This window comes from Cynoglossus semilaevis, chromosome 10, assembly GCF_000523025.1.
Source record: "Cynoglossus semilaevis isolate Cse_v1.0 chromosome 10, Cse_v1.0, whole genome shotgun sequence".
Lineage (NCBI taxonomy): Eukaryota > Metazoa > Chordata > Actinopteri > Pleuronectiformes > Cynoglossidae > Cynoglossus > Cynoglossus semilaevis.
Genome location: NC_024316.1, coordinates 16,827,080 through 16,848,370, shown reverse-complemented (window position 1 = coordinate 16,848,370; position 21,291 = coordinate 16,827,080). Strand labels below are relative to the sequence as shown.

The 21,291-nt window shown below is 43.0% G+C and overlaps 1 protein-coding gene across 1 annotated transcript in view; it reads right to left on the bottom strand.

Moving 5' to 3' along the window:
- Positions 1-20,454, bottom strand: part of LOC103385318 (metabotropic glutamate receptor 4-like) — a 149,825-nt gene extending 129,371 nt beyond the window's left edge. The window contains exon 1 of the mRNA XM_008319174.3: positions 19,934-20,454. The gene's annotated coding sequence lies outside the window, so the exon portion shown is untranslated. The remainder of the gene's footprint in view (positions 1-19,933) is intronic.
- Between the last annotated feature and the right edge of the window lie 837 nt (positions 20,455-21,291).

Here is a 21,291-nt window from a genome sequence, read left to right as displayed (position 1 = left end):
GGAGTTACCGCAGTCAGGGAGTCATCAGTGCATGAACAGCAACCGTAAGAAAAGGAAATCAGTGGAAGTTGCTGATGAAGGAACTACAGTGGAAATAAGTTATTAAGCAGAAAATTCTCATGGGAGTGTAGTGTATTTAAAGGTACGAGGATGCTGAGCTGTCATTGGCTAAAAGATTAAAAACACAGGTGAACCATGGATTCATCGTACCGCCGTATTCATTCTCCGTATATTTTATTTTTTATTAGGTTTTGCTGCGTTCTGCTTTTGGCTTAAATATTAGTGCTAAGAACGCAGTGGGTGGAAAACGACCAAACGAATATATTTAAATATTAAAAATATCCAAAGGATTTCTGTCATTTTTTTGGTCCTTCACCGGCTGCCGTACTGTTGGAGTTGGATGTTTGACCTAGTTTTAGGTCTGAATGCCTCCAGCTGTTTGTGGGAGAAATGATGTTGGTTTCCTGAAGCTTTTTTTTTTTCCTACTGCATTTCCAAGCGTTTCCTGTGGTGGTGTTTGCTGTGTTCGTGTTATTACTTTAATATTGGTTCTGTTTTTAACTGACGGCTTCAAAGCTATAAACTCACAGATCAAACATTACAAAGAAAAAGGGCTTCAAGCAGTGATTCAAAACTAAAATTAGAAAAAAGTCACAGTTGGGAAATTTTAGTGATTTGTATTTTTACATGTTGAAAACGAAGTAACACTGGCCCACAACTGATAGCTGATAACGAAGTAACACTCGCCCACAACTGATAGCTGGCTGTTGTTGAAGCTAATGTACCAATGGAACCCAAACTGGGGGGCAGGGTCCCTGTAGGGGACATTTTCTTTTTAATTTGTCTCCTAGTTGGTGAGTTTCATTTTTCACTTTCATTCAGTGAAAATCCCATTTTGAAGTTTAAGTTTAGACGATTTAAAGTCTGACTGTGTTGACACTGGAGAAATGACAGATTGATGATGTAGGGTTTGTCCATGTGTCCGGTCCGTGAGCCAGGGATTGGCTGGTGTGAAGTAGCTCTGAACATAAGGAACCACAGTACAGTAGAAGGCTGTAAATGTTGGATGAAGTTCTGTGTTTCAACTGTTTAAACAGAGTCTGAATGATTATTTGTTTTCTAGTCATTTGTTCCAATTAAAAACAAAAGTCTACAGTTTACGTTTGACATCGTTGTTGCTCGTTTTGCTCGTGTTGCTTTGATAATTTCTATGACTAATTTATTTGACTGTGTCCTCGCTGCAGCAGTGAAATTCTGGGTTTGTTTTTTTTTTCACTTCCATTTGAGTTGTTAGCATGAACGTGGGCAGGAACGTTACCAGAAGGAAAAATGTGAATGAAAACAGAGCAGAGAAAGTTTATTCAAATTATTATTTAAAAAACATTATTAGAATTAATAATTCTAGCCCCAGCTCTCGGGCATAGAGTCAACTGTCTGACTGCAACACCAGTCCATGGGGATTGACATGAACACTTCATTTCTGACGGACCGCTCCGTGTTGTTTGACGCACAAAAAAAAAACCAGAGACGCTGAAAAGGTTTTACTTTTAAAGCAGCTTAAACAGTGAACCTGACATGTTACCCTGAAGAGCGCTTGTGGTTGAGGGTTCAAACTGCCCTGCCGTTTGTAATCACCGTGTGCGGGCGGCTGCAGACAGGTGACAGGCTGGCTGGGGCCGACGTGGTCCCGTCACTGCTCCCAGGCAACCATTGACTGTGACAGGTGTCACTGAGCAATGCTGATGTGTTTTCCACAGACCACAGCCTGACCTTCAGTCACTGCTGCACACTCGTCAGTACAGACACCCTACAGCAGGCGTGGGCAAACTCACGGCCCGGGGGCCAAATGTGGCACGCCAAGCCGTTTTGTGTGGCCCGCGGGAGCTTAAAAAGCATTCAGTAAAGTCCATGCAGCAGAGATTCTTAACATATGAAATTGAAAAAGAAAATGTAGTATTACACAAAAACTAACAATATTTTTAGCTTGAATAAATAATAATCAATGGCAGAAACATTTATTAGTCTGTTATGGAGTAGTTACATCCATACCAGCGCTCCCTGACCTTTTTTGTTACTACGGACTGGTACCAAGGTACTGAGCATTGAAGGATCATTCAATTTTCAAAATAAAACATCTTTTACTCTACTTTTTAGAGTCTGAATGACATATAATTTTAAAATATTACCAGATTACCTTTCAATAAAGAAAGTAAATGGACATGACTGGATTTTCTTTGAATCAAGTAAATTAGTAAAAATTAAAAAATTAAAATTACATTTTTTCACTGCGGCCCGGTACCAAATGACCTATGGACTGGCACTGGTCCACAGACCAGGGTTTGGACACCTCTGATCTATACAGTCTTTCATGTACACCCGGCCCTTCAAGGGGAACTGTTTTGCTGATGTGGCCCCCGGTGAAAATGAGTTCGACTCCCCCCCCCGCCCTACAGTATATGAGGCCCGTGAGAACCCCACTGAGCCTCAGCCGTTCTCTACTTCAGCTCCTTTAAAGACTGAAGCAGCTGTTGCTTCTCTTTAAATGTTTTTTTTTCCACCCTTGGTCATTTCAGGTCTTGCATAAAGCTTTAGAGATTTGGAGAGCAGGCGTTTACGCCCCCACTCCTCCTCCTCCCTATAACCCCAGGTTCTCCTGCTTGGCACTCAGTCAGCCAGGGGAGCCAGATCCCTTGTGTCGGCACAACCGCGGGCGACAAGCGTCATTACATAACCCCTGGTGTGAAGTGAAATGTGCAGAAAATCTACAAAAGCAGATGCCACTGCGGTAAAGAGTTCCGTGTGCCGTGCCAGAACTGTCATTCAGCACCGTTTCAGCACCAACGTAGATGTGATATGAAAGAGCTGGAGATTCTTAAACCGACGTAGAACACCGTGGGCATAGATTCACAGCACTGGTGCTGGAGAAGGTTCTGGCTACGAGGTTCTGAAAAGAACCTGGAAGAATTGGGAGTTAAATGTTCAATTTATCAGTTTATTTTTATCCAAAAACCAAATGGAAACTGAGGTGTGAGTATCCCTGATAACTGCGAGGGTAAGCGGCTGTTCCGCTGTTAGCTAACATCCATTAGCAAACACTGAAGTAAATGACGTCTGTGCCTCCGAGTGGTGGGATTCTCTTCATCTTGACCTCCATGTGAAGTGGTCTGCGTTCGTCATCTGTCTCATTATGACGACCATTAACGGCTCAAACCAACTGCTGTCGAAGACGATGACCTCACGTCGGAGACAGTTCACTCTCCTTTTCTCGAGATATTTCTTGTAAATCATCAGGACATTTGAGTCATAATTACATAAAATGGAGACTTTTCCTTTGATTAGCTGCAGCCAGTGGGTGTTCACTCATTAATTCTTGTCAGGGACGAGGGAGGAGCTCAGCCAATAACAAGAGGCCATCAACCAGGGCGGGGTTAGAGACTGGTCAGTTCAGGCGTCCACTAGAGGCCATCAACCAGGGCGGGGTTAGAAACTGGTCAGTTCAGGCGTCCACCACAGGGTCACCATTCCACACGTATTTACTGAAATCAAGTTATCCATCGTTATAGGATTTAGGGGATTATTGATCTTCATTATGATCAGACGTGTCAATTTTTTTTTTTTGGTTCAATATATTCATATTTAATGAAATATAATTTGAAAAATATATCATGAACATGAAGTGTTTGTTCATTTATTCACTCTCAAAATTCATCAAAGGGGACCACATTGAACCCCCTAACGGGCCGGTTTTGGCCCTCGGGCCGTATGTTTGACACGCCTGATATAAAGGATTAATTGTCGTACAAATTCAGTAATTATCGTAACACATCTGGCTACACTGCAGAGCGTAGACGGTCAGGGCGTGTTTCCATTAGTGATCGTCTTTCGTGGTCTAGACGACTGGTCAGTCTTCCAGTAGGTCTTTGGAGGTCTGATGAGCGACACCCCAACATGAACTTGTGTGTGGCTCATTAAAAACCGCCGCTCCCCGTTGGTCAGGTCTGCTCACACGGAGGCAGATGGTTCAGGTTTATTGAATCTGAGAAGTTACTAAACTTACGGAGCAATTCGTCAAAGTCGTGGCCAATTCTGCCAAGTGTATACGTGAAACAAGTTATTTGAGGCAATTTGTGGCTGCGTGCAGTTTAATAAGCTGCCTGAAGTGATGCCACTCGGGTCAGCGGTGTTTCTAATGACTGCACTCTTAAAATGTTAAGATCCATCGTTGTGGCGACGAAGAAATGAGAGCTTTTTAACAATTGACGGCGCCCAGTCCTGCTTCACACAAATCCCACCTCTGTTGGCAGTCGCGACACCGGTGATTATGGGTATTGTAGGCACAGTTGCCCACGAAGGACGGTCTTCGGAGTGAAAGGAGGTTACAGTACATCTGGTACTTTTTCTTTATTTTTTTTTTTCACCTTTTAATAAATCCACAGTGGCAGCGACGTTCGCTTTTGGCCATGAGTTTTGTAATTAGCACCTTTTACATAAGAGACTAACGCGGAAATATATCGACATGTTTCTCAATTAGAACGCTGACCTCGGAGGACAAAAATTAATTATCAGCCAATGCCTGGCAGGGATTGGACTGGAAACATGGCCAGTAAGATTGGAAAACTACAACCAGGGAGGGGTCAACGGACCAGACCTAGGCCCAGGTCGACGACCCAAAAACCACTGAACTGTTTACCCTAACCTAGAGTCGACACCAACTATTTTGTTTGGGAAATTCTTGTGTTGACAGCTTCAGAGTCAGGGATGCTAACCGCTACACCATGAAACCGCTAATGTGAGATTGCGTTAACGGTGTCCTTCACGTACGAGTGTCAAACCACCACAGACATTAATGTACAGCCACCATACGTCACATAATTCAATGGTTGATCAAACAAACCAACACACAAACACACAGTGATTTCTGAAATGCCCCAGCCCTCTTCTACCCCAACGTCAATTTTGTCATTTCTACAAAACTGCTTTTTTTTTTTAAACCATATTACAACTAAAGAAAATGAGGTAGTGATATGTCAGTAAAATCTCCGCCTGTGGCGTCGGTTGAAGGCTGAATGTAGCAGTTAGTATGAATAAATGTGCAGCTTCTCCAATAATTGTCAGGGCTAAGTTTTCAGACGTGTCTACACCGAGTCACTACAAAGACAACGTGTCACGTGCAGCGTTGTGTTTCTCAAGAACTGCGGCTGTCGTACAGCTGTCGCCAGGTTTGTCACAACGACTCCCTGACAGAGAGTTCTGTGAGGTTGAACACATGAACACGGCACAGTTGGTTTATGTCACACTGTGGTAGGAGCTCTGCCTGGCCAAGGTTGCTGGTTTGATTCCACCTATCCTTTAAATCCCTGCATGGCTGGAGTTCACAACCAACGTTCACACCAACGTTCACACCAACGTTCACACCGACGGTCAGTTAAGAACAATAAACCAAATACTCCATGTTTTAGGACCGTAGAACTGTAGTACCTGGAGAACGACAGTTTTATCGATGTGTTGTCTAATGCAGTGTTTCCCATACTTTTTTTTCTGGGGACCCATATTGTAAAAGTCGCAAACCTTCGTGACCCAAGTCAATAGACATTATTCGTAAACTCCTGGGAAACATAATGCAAGACGACCCAAAAAAAAAATCTCTTGCGACCTAAGGGTCGCGACCCAGTTTGGTCTAATGTGACCGCAGACCCCAGTTGAAACATTTTGGTAGTCCTCTTTGTTTTCCTACTTGGGGTTTTCACTGTGGTTTGAGTTAGTGTTAACTCACCAACCAATCACAGCACGTCACCCCCAAACTCAAAGAATTAGCAGCGACTGTACCCAGTATCGGCGAGTTCAACAATGAAAATACCCGTTTATGAAAACTCTTATCGTTCCAATCCTAGGGGCAACAATGAAAATACCCGTTTATGAAAAATCTTATCGTTCCAATCCTAGGGGGAAAAAAAAAAAAAGTTCCAACATTAAAAACATGTTTTAACTCCAGCTGCTGCTCCACATGGAAAAAAAACCCCATTGTACCCACTACGCCCACAGTAACAGCACGGTACAGCAGAATATTTTCTGGTCTGCGACGATCAAATGGATTTGCTGACTCAGGTGTCCGTGTGAGTAGTGTGACAGGGACAAGAGCGTGGAGCGGGGAACAGATAAGGAAAACAGAATTTCCTTCAGATGAGGCATGACCTTTCAATTGAACGGAAGCATTTTTATGTGAAAACATCCTGCGATAGTTTGAGCTACTCCTTTCTATTATCGCTGCAATTTATTGTCTCACACGGCGGCTGACCACCTGCTGCCGTTATCTGCCCGAAAACAGTGAGTCTTATTGCCCCTGCAAATTAGACCCAAAGAATAATGACCCTAACCTGGGACGCCAGTTATCGGCGAGGTGCAAACAAAGGGAGGCGCTGTGGTATCCCTCTGTACCTGGAGCCACAGAGAACGTGTCATTCTGTCAAAGGATGGATTCCATTTTCTACATTGTGAATCATGGGGGCGATCATGGCCCCTTGTCAGCGCCGGTCCTCGTCGTTGATTAAGGCTTTTCATCCTCCATCGGGCTTGTGCTGTGTGCCGCCCGCACTTTGTCTTGTGACATGCGTAATTTCCTCCTCACAGTCTCCCCATCTTGATAGTGAGCTAATAGAAACTCTCTCCAGATCCGCTCCTAATGAAGACAGATCCTCAGATGGTCGAGCACTCTCATTTATTTTACCAGTCTATCAACTTGTTTTAAGTAGATTAGTCATGTACCATATGACAAGGGAGGGGTGGAGGGGGGGGTGTAAGAAAAATAATTCACAAAGGGATTTTGCGGAGAGTTATTATCGTTTAAGCCGTAGTGGAGCGGTGTTGGAAGTTTTGCTTGGTTTCCAGACAATGTGGAGATCACAGGGCTGTCATCGGAGATTGCACATGTAATCACATTATCATGGATGCTCAGTGGGGGGTGCTGTGGGTGAGGGGGGGGGTTTAGCTGCATTGATTTAGATGCTTGGAAAGTTCAGTGGCTGATAGAGCTGACTGATCCATCGTTATTTTCTTAATTTTGCTATGAATGTATATGGAGCACCTTTAAAATGTACAGACTATATATATATATATATGTATATATATATATATATTTATATATGTGTGTGATTGAAAGAACATCTTCTGACCTTCATCCACGTCCAGTATATGGTACGCCTACACTCTGTGGCTTCTTATTGAATGTTGAATAGGAAAAAAAAAAAAAAAGTATCTTAAGAAAAACGTTCCGTTCCACCTTGAGAAAACTTGAAAGAAACTGCGCGTGGACATGTTGAGATGTTGAACACTGAAAGGCATCATCGGTTCCCATGAACCCCTGTGTACGGCGTGGGCGGTTGTACGGTGGACGGCGTAAACGAAAGAAATCCTATACGTGTGACCCCTGTGTTTATATGTCGTCCTTCGAGGGCATATATTTTCATTCCTACCCCGGCTGACCTGCCCCACTCTGGCATTAGCCTCTAATGATCCCGAGCATCCCACACAATCAGCTCGAGGAAACAGACAGCGCTCCCTGGCAGAGACTCTGGGATATGGAGCGTATTAGCCGATATTATGATAAATGATTCAACTCCACCGTGTGATGAGGGAATATTTGGAAATCTACACTGAAATTGTACTTTATGCCGTAGTAGCTGTATGTCTTCAGATGTGTTCTCAGGCTGACGCTGACGTATGAGGAGCTGAGAACCGATTGGTCAGAGCAGAACTAGAGTCTTTACACTGCCTTGTTGCTTCGGGCTCAACTGGGAGAATGCAGTTTTGTTCAGTTATAATGATATTCTGTCCAACAGTCTGGTCTGGCTAAAGGTTAAAACACATTTTCTTGTGTTAATTTTAATCTTGTAACATCAAAAACTTTCTTTAAAAAACATTTTTAGGAATAAATTTAAGTGAATAGTGAATTGTTAGTGGATACCAGAATTGCATGTCAATTTGGACACGTAGCATGTAGCTTGTTAGCGTCCATTAGTGCACTTCTCACTTCAGATAACCCTGCTAACACCCTTAGCCTAGCTTCCTCTGTTGGCTTTACTGGCAGATCGGAATCTAATGAAGACCAGAAAAACAAGGCAATTCACAGATTCATTAGGAACCCAAATTACACAGGACTAAATACTTTGTGGTTGAGGGTGCGATTCCCTGTGTTGTTTTATAAGGCTATCCTGTTCCTATATCTTTAAGTCTAAACAAATTTATGACACAGGCGATTAGAGCCGGTTCCAGCAGGATAACGTTTGGGTGTTTTGTTTTTTTTTTGCTTTGCAGAGAAATCCAAAATGATCTCTTTAATTTCCTGCTGTTTATGACTCTGCTGTTAATGTCGTGAGGGGAGGAGAACTTCACTTCCACCAAACAGTGCGTTCACCTTCAAAAATTCACATCCCGTGAAATAAATGATGGAGCATCACTTAGCAAACACTGCACAACACTGAGTAGCAACAACGTGCACAACAAACAACCCAGGGCGTCCCATAAGCACCGACCGACTGAGGAAAGGCCCTCAGACAACAGCTGTGGAAGCAGCAGGAGTTCTCGTGCTGCAGTGACTGCAGGTACCGCGGTGATCGCAGTCTGTTCTGAGCATGCTCCAAAACAACTCGTGGCTCGTTTAATCCTCAGTTACGGCCGTTGGAAACTAAGTATTCTGTTTCGTAATATCTTATCAATCCCATCGAATCTTTATCTCAGACACAACGCAGAAATAATAACAAGTGAAATTTTTTTTATGAAGTAATTCGACGATTATTTGACGTCACATCTTTGGGTTTTTTTTCTACTTACAAATCGCAGCTCAGTACATTTACATTTAATGTGATCTTTAGAACCTGACATCACAGAAGGAAAAAGGCCACAAGGTGGAAAATTACACAGGAAAGAAAATAAAGAGCGGCACGAAATAAAAAAAAAAGGAAAATCTATAAAGTGTGAAATCCCATGATTTTCTGATGAGGCTTCAGTAAAATGGTCCCTCCTCCGCTCGTAATTGAAACAATGCTGCAGGAACTCAGAAGTCAATGGCACATAATGCGTAACAGCACAATGAATGAATGAGGTTTAATAGATCGTGAAAATGGCCGTCTGATGACAGAGATGGAGCATTTCATTAGAAAGTCTAAATCGAGGCTGTACGGGTGGTTGCTACCGCGCTCTAATATATGTTGTAGAGGAGTGTGTGTGTGAGAGTGTGTGTGTCACACAGTACACCTGGACAGATGGACTTTCCTTCTGACAGTCTTCTTGATTAAAGGCTCAGAGAACAGGTGCCATTTTACATCTGCCATTAAGTTGCTGGAGTAGCTGCAGTTGATAGGCTCCTGTTCTAATAATGTATGGCAAGGTGTGGGGTTTGGGGGGGGGGGGGGGGGTCGAGTGTGTATTTCCTGTATGTGAAGCATGTTTAACATATTTTCAGCATTTTTTTCTTCCCTTGTTTGTTTGTTTGTTTTGTTCGTGATATAATTGGAAAAGATTTGTCGTTGTAGATACATCAGTTTCTGGTTGATGTAAAAGGGAACACTTCTCTAGTTACTCTTCTCTAGACCAGTGGTTCCCAAAACTTTTTTTTCTGGGAACCCATATTTTAAAAGTCACAAACCTTTGCGACCCAAGTCCATAGACATTATTCATAAACTCTTAGGAAACATGATGCGAGACGAACCACCCGTGATGAACCTCTTACATCAAGCAGAAACTGATGACGCTCCTCAGTTGAGGAACCTAAACGTCTTTCAAGCTCCAAGAAGAAGTCCAGTTGTTGACGACTAAACTCTTTGGAAAACATGACCTGGATGAATGAGAATCTTCACTGACACATTGTAGCTATCCATCCATCCATCCATCCATCCATCCATCCATCCATTTTCATCCGCTTATCCGTTACCGGGTCGCGGGGACCGCAATCTCCATGACCGCCACCCAAATCACACTGCACCGTACCAACCCCCCCCGAACCTTCCTGCAGGTGGTGAGTCCACTGGAAGGTACCAACCGCCCTAACAGGGATTCGAACCCTGGGGTTCCACACCACTGACAGATGTTGCCTCTGGGCCAAAGTGTCACCTCTGTAGATCTCATTTTTATAATCGTGATTCATTAGATACAAAAAACATAATTACATGAGTTTATTGAAGTAAAACCGCATAAAATGCATCATATAAGCCAAACCAAATATATATGTAATGAATATGAGGCGCAGGTTCAGATAAGGTTCAGATTGTCCCACAGCCATATAAAAGTGCTGACCCAAAAAGCTGAGCTTCAACGAGGTTTAATACACTCTGCTGCTGCAGACTGGTAAAATCTCTGTGACAAAGAGCTGATCCTGATTGGACGCTCGTACAGTTATTTAACGAATGACGAAATAAAGAATTTACCAACATTTTTCAGGTCATTAAGACACGAAGCTTCCATTGTTGTGTTAGAGCGCTCGCCGTCGAAGTGTCACATTCTCTAAATTATTTCTCTCTAAAAGATTGGAAACACTCTCGTCGTGGTGCATTATTCAAATACGGAGGCTGATACTGGTGTCCTCACAGCCTTCAGGATGTCACTGATGCCAGAGATGATAAACCCGGTGCAACGGCCCAGTACATCAAATGCACTTCATAAACCGTGTACTAATATATCTGTACATGGATAAGACATCCAGAGGAGGAGGAGCCCAAGGCGATGTTTCAATGCCGCTCTGTGTGTGTGTGTGTGTGTGTGTGTGTGTGTGTGTGTAAATACATATGTGCTTACAAAGCAGCCAGGGTCCAGAATAGTATTTGTATTGACTGAGGTGGGTCTACAGAGACCTTGATTACAGCCGTGCTGTAAACACAGAAAGGGCAGAGTGTGTGTGAGTCAGGCAGGGTCCCCACTTCCTCCAATCATTAAACCAACATGACTCACAGCAGCTCATTGAAGATGCCGTCCGTGAGGCACTCACAGCTTACACAGCAGAACTTTGCCATGTCACAAATAAATTCAATAGAGTTAACTTTAGGCCCGGTGCAAGATTCCTGAAATCGTGAGTAAGTACTTACACCAGCATTTCTCAGGTTGGTCACAAATTCCGTTCCATTTTTTTTTTATATTTATATTTATATATTTTATATTTTTTTGCTTATATAAAGGTGTGAGCGATTGTGATCATTTGACATTTTCACAGCAAACCTGACAAATCTGTGATTTCAACCCTAAGGACACGGAGAAACTGTTAATTCTTTGCTGACGACATCACGATATTCAAACGTGCCACTTAATACTGCAGTATTTAAAACTCTTATTTTTTTGAGGAAGGCAGAAGCTGCAGAGAAGCAGTGTTTTGTGTTGGTGTGCTCTTGAGCTAGAACTTTTTGTCCACTTGGATTTTCAGCTGGAAGTTGAGAGATTTGTGGAATTCAGCTTCTTGTCGGAAAATAAACATAACTCTCAGTTATCCTGGACCGAGGCAGGAGTAGATTATATTTGTGAGCCTGTAGAAGACAGCCATGTCTTCTCTGAGATTTAGCATCCGTACATCCTGGTCTCCGGCCTCAGCGGTGACTGTGTCAGTGCTTCACACAACTAGGATTCGGAAAACTTTCAAAAACACATCCATTTGTGCTCCTTGTTCCTTCTCCTGCAGTTCCCTCTTCTCTACAGATCATGGCCTATGTGTATTTCACTGCGTGTTACACTTGTGTCGGCCATGATGTGGAAGCAGTGGATAAACTGGGATCATCAGTTATAGTCTGTCCATCATTCAGCCCATTGTACAAAGCTGTGATATTTACCTCAATCCTAGTATTCCTCCATGTAGTACCAGGCCTAAACCAGTTATATATACAGTATATATTCACTTCAAATCTAGTTGACCTTTTGACACATGCATGTTTGTAACGTGAGAAATACATTTTGAAATTCCCTTCTTACAGGTGTCAAGTCTTGATAGCTGATTGTGGTAGACTGATGTAGACTTATATAGACTGAAGTAAACTGATGTAGACTGGTGTAGACTGATGTAGACTGATGTAGACTCTAGACTGATGTAGACTAAGTTAGACTGATGTAGACCGATGTAGACTGTAGACTTATGTAGACTTATGTAGACTCTTGACTAAGGTAGACTGATGTAGACTGTAGAGTGATGTAGACTAAGGTAGACTGATGTAGACTAAGGTAGACTGATGTGGACTGATATAGACTGAGTTAGACTGGTGTAGACTGATGTAGACTGATGTAGACTCTAGACTGATGTAGACTAAGTTAGACTGATGTAGACCGATGTAGACTGTAGACTTATGTAGACTTATGTAGACTCTTGACTAAGGTAGACTGATGTAGACTGTAGAGTGATGTAGACTAAGGTAGACTGATGTAGACTAAGGTAGACTGATGTAGACTGATGTAGACTGAGGTGAACTGATGTAGACTGGTGTAGACTGATGTAGACTGAGGTAAACTAATGTAGACTGATGTAGACTGAGGTAAACTAATGTAGACTGAGGTAGACTAATGTAGACTGAGGTAGACTGATGTAGACTGATGTAGACTGATGTAGACAGGGTCTCCCATCTATTATTCTGCAGTGGGGATCAGGAGCTGTAAATACAGACATCTCATTACCATGGTGGCACTGAAGGAGGGCACGGCCGATGCCACGGGGTTCTCTGACTAATGGGCTCTAACAGATCAGCCCACCAGTAAGTGGACCAGCAGCACATGTTGTGGCCCAACAGGCAGCAGCCCATTATGAAAGAAAAACAGTGAGTGAGGGAAACAGGGACGCCTCTAATGGCAGTCTCCTTTTACGGTGTAACGTTGTTAAACACGACCCACACCGTGAGGGTGGAGGGGGGCGTGAGTACCAGACTGGGCCATTAACAAGAACGTACCAGGGGGGGGGGGGACGGGTCAGGGGGGTACGCTGAATAAAACATTAGCTAGTATTTATGTTTGTTTGTGTCTGTATTCCGGTTGCTCCCGTTCTCATTGAGCTCATTTGTGCCGGCTGATGAACCCTGACCTGCGGTGTCCGACAGCCTCTGGTTCAGAGTCAATATCTGAATGTATTTGTTGGGACACAATGGTTTTCTGCCTCCTCCTATTTGCCCGAAGCTTCCTGCCTTGTGTTGTTTTAATTCATTGGGGGGGGGGCTTTGGACTGAGGCTAAACAAGTGGAACATGGGATCGCAATTAATCACGAGGAGTGTCTGCCAACAGTGGCGCCTTTATTGGTCTTTGAATCAGTTGAGTTTAGAAAACGTACGTCTTTTGCATCTCTCTTTCTCCGAGGCGTCTCCAGACTAATGAGAAAATCTGGTCTGGGTGCAACAGAAGAGGAGTGAAATCAGATTACTACCTGGTTCACGAGGCTTTTGGAAATTGAATCTTCATCACTTGGCTTTAATAAAATCTGTCACATCGGAACAATCAACTCCTAATTTAAAAAAGAAAAAACCCGGACCGGTATTACCCCGCCATCGTTGAAGGATCATTAAACTTTCAAAATAAAACATCTTTCAGACTTTATTCTGTTGCTATCAGAGTCTGAATGACCTTTGACCTGTTGTCAGATTATCTTTGAATGAAAAAAACTAAAGGGACATGACTGGATTCTTTTTGTATGAAGTAAACTAGTAAAACTCAAGTACTTTTTTTTCACTTTGTCCCACTATGGGCTGGTACTAAATGGACCAATGGACCGGCACCAGTCCCCGTACCAGGGGTTGGAGACCTTTGGTTTGGTGTATTTAGTTTTCAGTGTATTATTTAAATACTGTAGTTTAGCCACACCGCTAACAAATCCAGTTGAATTTCCAAATAAAACCGAAGGAGCGCTATCTCTGGAGTGTTTCTGACAACTCCAAATTTGGTCGTAGAATTTACAACATTTCTAACTCTAAGCTATAAAGACATGACATTTCAATCATCGCAGCTCACGTTACTTTGATTGAGCGCGCGGTCTGATTTAGTTGCTCATGTTGAGTTACTTCTTCGTGTGCTCTGGACTGTACCACCTGTGGGCTACAGGCCGGTCTCCAGCCCGTATGCTGACACTGAGGAAAACAAATCCATTCACCAGTTTTATTACCGATATTAAGTCTTCATCCTCGGAGCCACGCCGCTGTGGCACACACACACGTAATGAAGTCCAGAGAAAAAAAAGGCCGGCTGTTGAATGTGGGGTTCAGGAACCAGGCTCTGCTGCTGCTGCTGCTGCTGCTGGCGGCTGATGATTTGTGCCAGACCTGAACTAATCTGGAGTGGACAGTTGGAGCTAAAAGGCACTGGCGCTAAAGTTGAGCAGAACTGGAAAAAAGTGGGAATAATTTCCTCCAGTCTTCCTCCTGCTGGAGGACTGTGGTAATTTCAGATTTTTTTTTTTAATTTTTCATGATCACCAACTGATTGTCACTGGATACCATTCAGTCTGATTGTAATCAAGTGAAATCTTCATCATCATCATCACAGAACCTCCCATCACATTATTATCACATCTGCAAAACTATATATGTGTATATATGTCTATGTATATTTACAGTATATATGTATACTTTATATATACTGTATATATACACATATATATGTGATGATGAGAATCTTACTACATATTTGATACACATATATAAAAATATGTGTATATTTATATACACATATATAAATATATATGTACAGTATATATGTATATATAAATATATATTTTTTTTTTTTTTTACAGCATTTGAAGTTTACAGCTTTAAACTTTCGCCCAGAGCTTCTGTTTCCCCGGCACTGGTGGGTAGTTTACGAGCTACAGCTCTTTCTTCTGATGATATGCTCATAAATATTCATGAGCAGTAGGCAGGCCATAACACTGACAAAGAAAGTGGGGGAAATGCCTCCGCTCACACATTGTGAATATCAATGAAAAGCCCGGTGGTGGTTCCCTCTGTGAAACATGAGCACATGAACGCACCACAGGTTTATTTATTAATTCATTTCATCACAGCAAAAAATAAGAGAGAAAACTGGTCAAGATTGAAGAACTCCTGATGTGAAGCTGCTTTGGTCTCGTCCGTCCATGTTCAAGTAGTTTGTTATTGATGTATATTTGTGATTCACCGCTGATGGACAGCTTTTCATCAGAACGGAACGAAAAGGTTTTCACAACATCCTGTTTTCATCACGTAACGTGAGCTTCTATATTTACAGACGGCTGTAGGTTTGAAGAGTCACCGCGTGCGTAACTCTGCTCCAGCGATGACAATGAGGCCTTTTCTGGTACCGTACGACCATTACGTACAGAATGAGTCCTTCAGATGTTTAGCTGAGTCAATCCTCATGACTCAGGTTGTTGCTATGACAGATACAGATCTGAGGACGAGAGGACGACGTACGCTGTGATTGAAGTAGAAGAGCTCCGACATTTTAAAACTCAAATACGTCAAATGTACAGCCTGTCGTATTGTACCACCACCAGTGTGCGTACCCCATTTTGAGAACCACTGCCTAGATAACCTCTGCACTTCTGGACTGTTTCAGATTAATAAAACCCTATATATATAATGTAGTAAATATATATTTATATATCTACATATATACAAATACTACTATTTATATAAATATATATAAATATATAAATATATATATATTTATATTTATATATATAAATATATATATATATATATTTATATATAAATATAAATATATACATATATATATATAATGAAGTATAATGAATTTTAACATAAAGGTTCACTCTGGGAGGTAGTGGAGTACTACAGTACTGCAGTAGTACTGTAGTACTGTAGTACTGTATTGGGTGATTAAATGTAACCGTTGAACCAAGGCTGTGTTGAAACACTTGTCTGTCTGACCTGAGTGCGTCTGTCAGTAGTGTCAGTAATAACAGATGTGTTTCAGCTCCATTACACTTGACTCTGGACTCCTGTCCGTCAACACGGACTCTGCTGCCGTCGACGCCGCACAGCCTTCAGATTTAAACTCCATGGGTGGGGGGGGGGATTATTTACTCTGTTGTTTGTGTTGTAAATCTGCTAAATTAACCAGAGTGCCAGTGGATGTCATCCGCCATTAGAGTCAACGGGCGTCTAATCAAGATGTTCAACCTGTGGGCGCGTCAGAGTTATTAGGCACCGACGCCGTACGGGGACACGTCTGCTTATTATACCACAGACGGTGGGGCCGTTAAGTGGAAGAAGTCCTGAGTGTGTTTGCCTCACAGTGGTGGTTCCCAAAGTAGGGGGCACAGACCAAGCTGAGACAAGACCTATTGCAAGGTGATTTTTTTTTTCTTTGTCAAGGAGAATTATTCTGCTTTGAAAAAAAGGTTCAGTGCAGATTTGAAGCAATGGCTGTGAATATGTTGTAAAAAAGGGTGCAGCAAACACTGCCTGACAGCAAGAAGATTACTGGGTTGTCGGTTCAATTCCTGCAGGGCAGCTTGCGTGTCCCCGTCCATTAAACCACAGTTTGATGAATTATTTATTCTAAACTAACTCCAGTTTTTAGTGTCTGTGTCAGCGGTTGGTTCTTTCTATGAGATATAAGTCTATAAGACTGTCCTGGGTTTGGCCCCGCCCTCACCCACGGACTGCTGTGATTGGCTTCAGTGACCCTTGAAAAGATTAAGTGGAGAAGACGACTAAACGTTAGCATCCGAATGATAAACTTTGTGGTCGAAGTCTGCCCCAGGAGGACACACGCTTTGGAAATAGTTTTTTTTCTAGACCAGCTGTGTTTGACAGAGTGAGGGGCCTCGGCGTTGCTGTTGTTTCTGAGACCGTGGTCAGCAGGGGGTGGGGGGGGCGAAGACGGGCCTGTGACGAACAGATGGACAGGCAGACGGAGAACGCGGCAGAGGTGATCCAGAGCGTGGACTCTCCATGATTAAGAAGCAGCGAGAGGGAACAACAGAAGAAGAAGCGACTGCGACAGCACTCAGAGACGATGACTCTTCATCTGTCTGTGCAGCTGTCCTTCATCTGTCTGTCTCACTCCGCTCCCACAGACGTCAGCGCCGGGAGTAGGCGCTCACTTTTAGCTCTGTGTTAAAGGGAACCAAACCAACAGACAAGAGTAATGTAAGCCGCCCTCTCACTCCGTGTCACACTAACTCACAGCAGCATGGAAAATAAATTACACGAGACGCAGGAAATGACAGTAAACATATCCTGGGTGATTTTCTGTGTGCGGATGGAACATTATAAGGTCGGGAACAAATTACACTACAAGATGTATCATTTGGAAATAAAGGGTAAAAGTAACTGCTGATACTTCAGCTTTGCTTTGTTTTTTTTTTCAAAGGAAATGTTTATAAAGTAAACGACTTCAGAACCCTGGATACCATCATCCGTTAGAAATGGTTTTGCGACGCCAGTTTTATGTTTTTTCTCTCGCGACCAACAATATATTTCGCAGTAATTGTTACAGTGTCTCCGGGTCATCGCTTTCTCCCCGGCTACACGAAAACCCTTTCCTGTGATTGGCAGACCTCGATCTGAACTCTGGCCTGATCTCTAACCCTAATAATCAAACCCAAATTAAGCGATTTAATTGGTGGGTTTTACTGGGGGGTCGTGCACGGCTGCAAACACAGGTCTCAGCCGAGGGCAGCCAAAGGTCATCCCATTATATTGTGAACATTTTTCGGTCCGTGAGTGAGTGTCCCAGAGCTAGTTCTCTGTGAGATGTGTTTGTACCAGTGGAGGGCTGCAGAAAAACATGACATTAATGAGACGCTCTGGAGGAAGAGAATTGCCTTTTTGCATTTTTTTTATCAAGTAGCCGACGTGTCACTGTGGCAAAAATTTGTAATTTGCGAGTCGATGGATAAACAAAAAAATATATATTATATTTTCCGTGTATTTTTCCTCTGTCTACTGCATTCACAGTTCAAGCACAACTATAACATACATTTTTGTTTTTCGGCTCTGGACCACATTTAACCTACTTTTGGTACAATACCGCCCCCTTCTGGGCTGGAGTGTGTACATGAATGTTTTTGCTGTATTCTTCAATTTGAACTTTTTTGTCTCTGAACCGTATCGTCTGGTCTACTGTCAGATACTTACGATATTTGCACATCTTACAAAAGTTTTCTTGTGCGCTAAAGTCACAGATTGTGAGGTGTATTACTGCCACCTACAGGGCTGTAGTGTATGTGTCGTAGCTAAAACAGGCAGATACATTTTTAAACATGTTCTTTTTTTCTGTACTTCAGACATTAAAGTTTCAGTAAAGCTGTAATATTTTCATCTGCTGAAATGCACAGCATTCACAGAAAACTGCCAGTTCACACTCATTCACTCACACTATATATATATTACAGTGCAATAACCCAGCACTATTCATAATACATCTTATTATTATTCCCATTTACACACCACAGGGAAGCAGGGCCTGGGATCAAAGCCCAACGTTAAATGACAATACACTTCACCTCCTGAGCCGCGGTTCTGTCGATTTCCCATCATTCATGCCATCATTTCCATTCAGACTCTCACAATGTGTCTGACTTCCTGGCAAAATTAATTTGTCCACAGTGGCAGAGTCTAAAAGTGCATGAAGGTTGATCAAACTCCCCTTAATCACATGGACACACCTGCTGTGAATGCTGATGGAGCTTTGCACTCCAGTGTGATCCTGCTCCAGGGGTTGGAGCTGCTGTGATTCCGTTTCCCTGCTGTGAAACTGAATTTCTGAATGACGGCAGCAAAAGGAAGTGTGTGTGAGCCGCTCCGACGGATACTTCAAAACATGTGTACTCTGAGTAGCAAAGGGTTTTGAACCTTTACAAAAAGCCCATTTATTTTTAACCATTTTTAACGTGTCTTGATATCAGACTGTTTTTCAGTCTCAGCTTCTTCTCCCAAATACATTTTGTCATTTGAAGAGACGTCACATCAAAGTGAAGCATTTTATTCCAGTGAAATCCAGTGAGGCATTTGAAGTAGACGCGGATGCCGGAGTCATGAGAGAGCCCCCAGGGTTCTACTGTGGAACTTAATGAGCCTTCAGCAAAACACAGAACGTCATGAAAACTCAGAGGAAAAGCAGAACCGGAGCCGGTCCTCCGTCCCTGCGTGCTCCATATAAATAAATCAGTGATTCATGTCCACGTCCTCCAGGATCAGAGTGCTTACACTTCCGTCCTCTCCTGACCCAGAAGACCCCTTGATGCACTCCTGCAGACCGGAATTATTTGAATGCTGCAGCGACCTGGAGGAAACATCACCAAACTCTATGATGTCACTGTGTCGTCAGACCATCAAGAGCCAAATCAGTCTGGATAAACTGCAAGTTGTTTTTTTTTTCTTTTTGTTTTTTTTTTTTTCATAGAAACGAGCAGCGTGTGGATCTGAGTTCATCCCCAGGGAAGACAACTCCATCCACTCTGAATGGAATTGGATTACATGGGTGTGAACTACATCTGTGTCTGGTCATTGATCAGACCCACGGACTCCACGGACTCTCCTGTGTCAGAGACAACACGCCAGGAGAGAAGGGGTCCATCAGAGACCCCGTGGAACTCATCCTCCAACATATTCACCCGTGGGAGCTCCTGGCAGCACCACAGCCTCCGAACACACACACACACACACACACACGCCTGTATTCACATGGAAAACGTTTGCAAACTCGCCGTGAAAGTGCACTCAATCAGTTCCACCAGAAAATGCCGTGAAGTTCATTTCTTCTCACTTCTACCTGACATGATGATGATGCCGGGCTTCTCCCAGCTCACCGGCCGTGTCTCCACATAGCGCAAATATCAAGCAGTGTCATATTTGCGCAGCCAAGACAGAAGCCAGAGCGCAGCTGCGCTACTGGCTGATGCATGAGTTCCATCTTGAACCTCCGCAGATGCTGATGTTACGGAGTAACATTAAAAAAATAAAAATAAAGATGCGCTCTTACCTTTCAATCCTCCTCAGAAGAGTGAGTCCAAAGTGTGGGAAGAGAACTTCTGCACATCCAGTTTCTTCTTCTTCTTCTTCTTCTTCTTCTTCTCTCCCCCTGCGTCCTCTTTCTGCGTCTTTGTTTGGCTCCAGTCAGCTCTGCTCTCGCCCGCAGTTTGAACGCGGCTCGTCGAACCCGCCACACAGATGGAAATTGAAGAGGAAAAAAAAAAGAAGAAGAAGAAGAAATGGAGAAGGAGGGAGAGAAGACAGCGGTGGAGAGTGTGCAGGTGCAGCTGTGCTGAAACGCGTTTTACTCCCAGACTGAACGTTTGAACCAATCTCTGCTTCCTGCGCTGCTCGGGAGCTGTCCACTGACGCCTGGTGCTGAATGAGACTCCGGGGTTTGCAGAGATTTCCTACTTTTCTGCCTCCACTGCTCCTTCCCCTCCTGCTTCTACGATCTGCCCTCCCACCGGCGCACGGCTGAAAATCTCCCTCCTTCATATTCAGGCGTCACACATTGTATCTCCTTCAAAAGCGTCGCTTTGTCTTGCAGGAACACATTCCACAGCAGGAAAAAAACAAAACAAAAAAACAAAAAGCCTCAAATGACTGCATAAAATGTGGCGAGCTGTGAGCGGACATGTTTTTATTTTTATTAGGTTAAAACATGGACTTGGTTTCCAGGGTTTTTGTTCATTTACTAAGACGTGTTTTTACATGTAAAACACATTTAAAGCAGATTTAAGTCATTTAAAGAGTTTTACTGCTGGAAGAATTGTTTTGTTCTTTTTAAAGTCTCAGATGATTTTAGTCTAATTAGTGATCATCTTGGTTGACCTAGTCCAATAATGGTATTCCTAACTAGTTCTGAAGCGTTAGCGCCCCCTAAGCATGGAAAATACCACGATTTTCAGTTTTTAGGTTTTTTTTTTTTTTTTTATTTTTTTAATGATTTATACAGATGGAGAGATAGCACATGACCAGACTGGAACCAATCCTGGGTAACCCCAATGGGGGGTGGGGGGGGGGGCACTTTGCATGCCACCCCTTCATTTCACTATAGCCAAACCCCCACCACCCTCGTACTAAAGATATTCTGGGTTGCACCGCTGTTCCAGAACATTCTTCTAGAAGAGGTTTGTAGGTTAATGAGAATATTTTTCTTGACATCGTTAACGTTGGTGACGTCACTACACTGTATTGTAGTAGCTGTATTGTGTGTATGGGTTTGGTAAATTAGAGCCAATGTCTTTAGATTACACGATCACGTGATCTATAAAGGCTAAAAAATGAGTGAAAATTAGAGTTTTCTCTACTCTGTTGTTCAACTGTGAATGATGTGCCCCCCCCCTCAAAGGGCCCCGCTCCCTC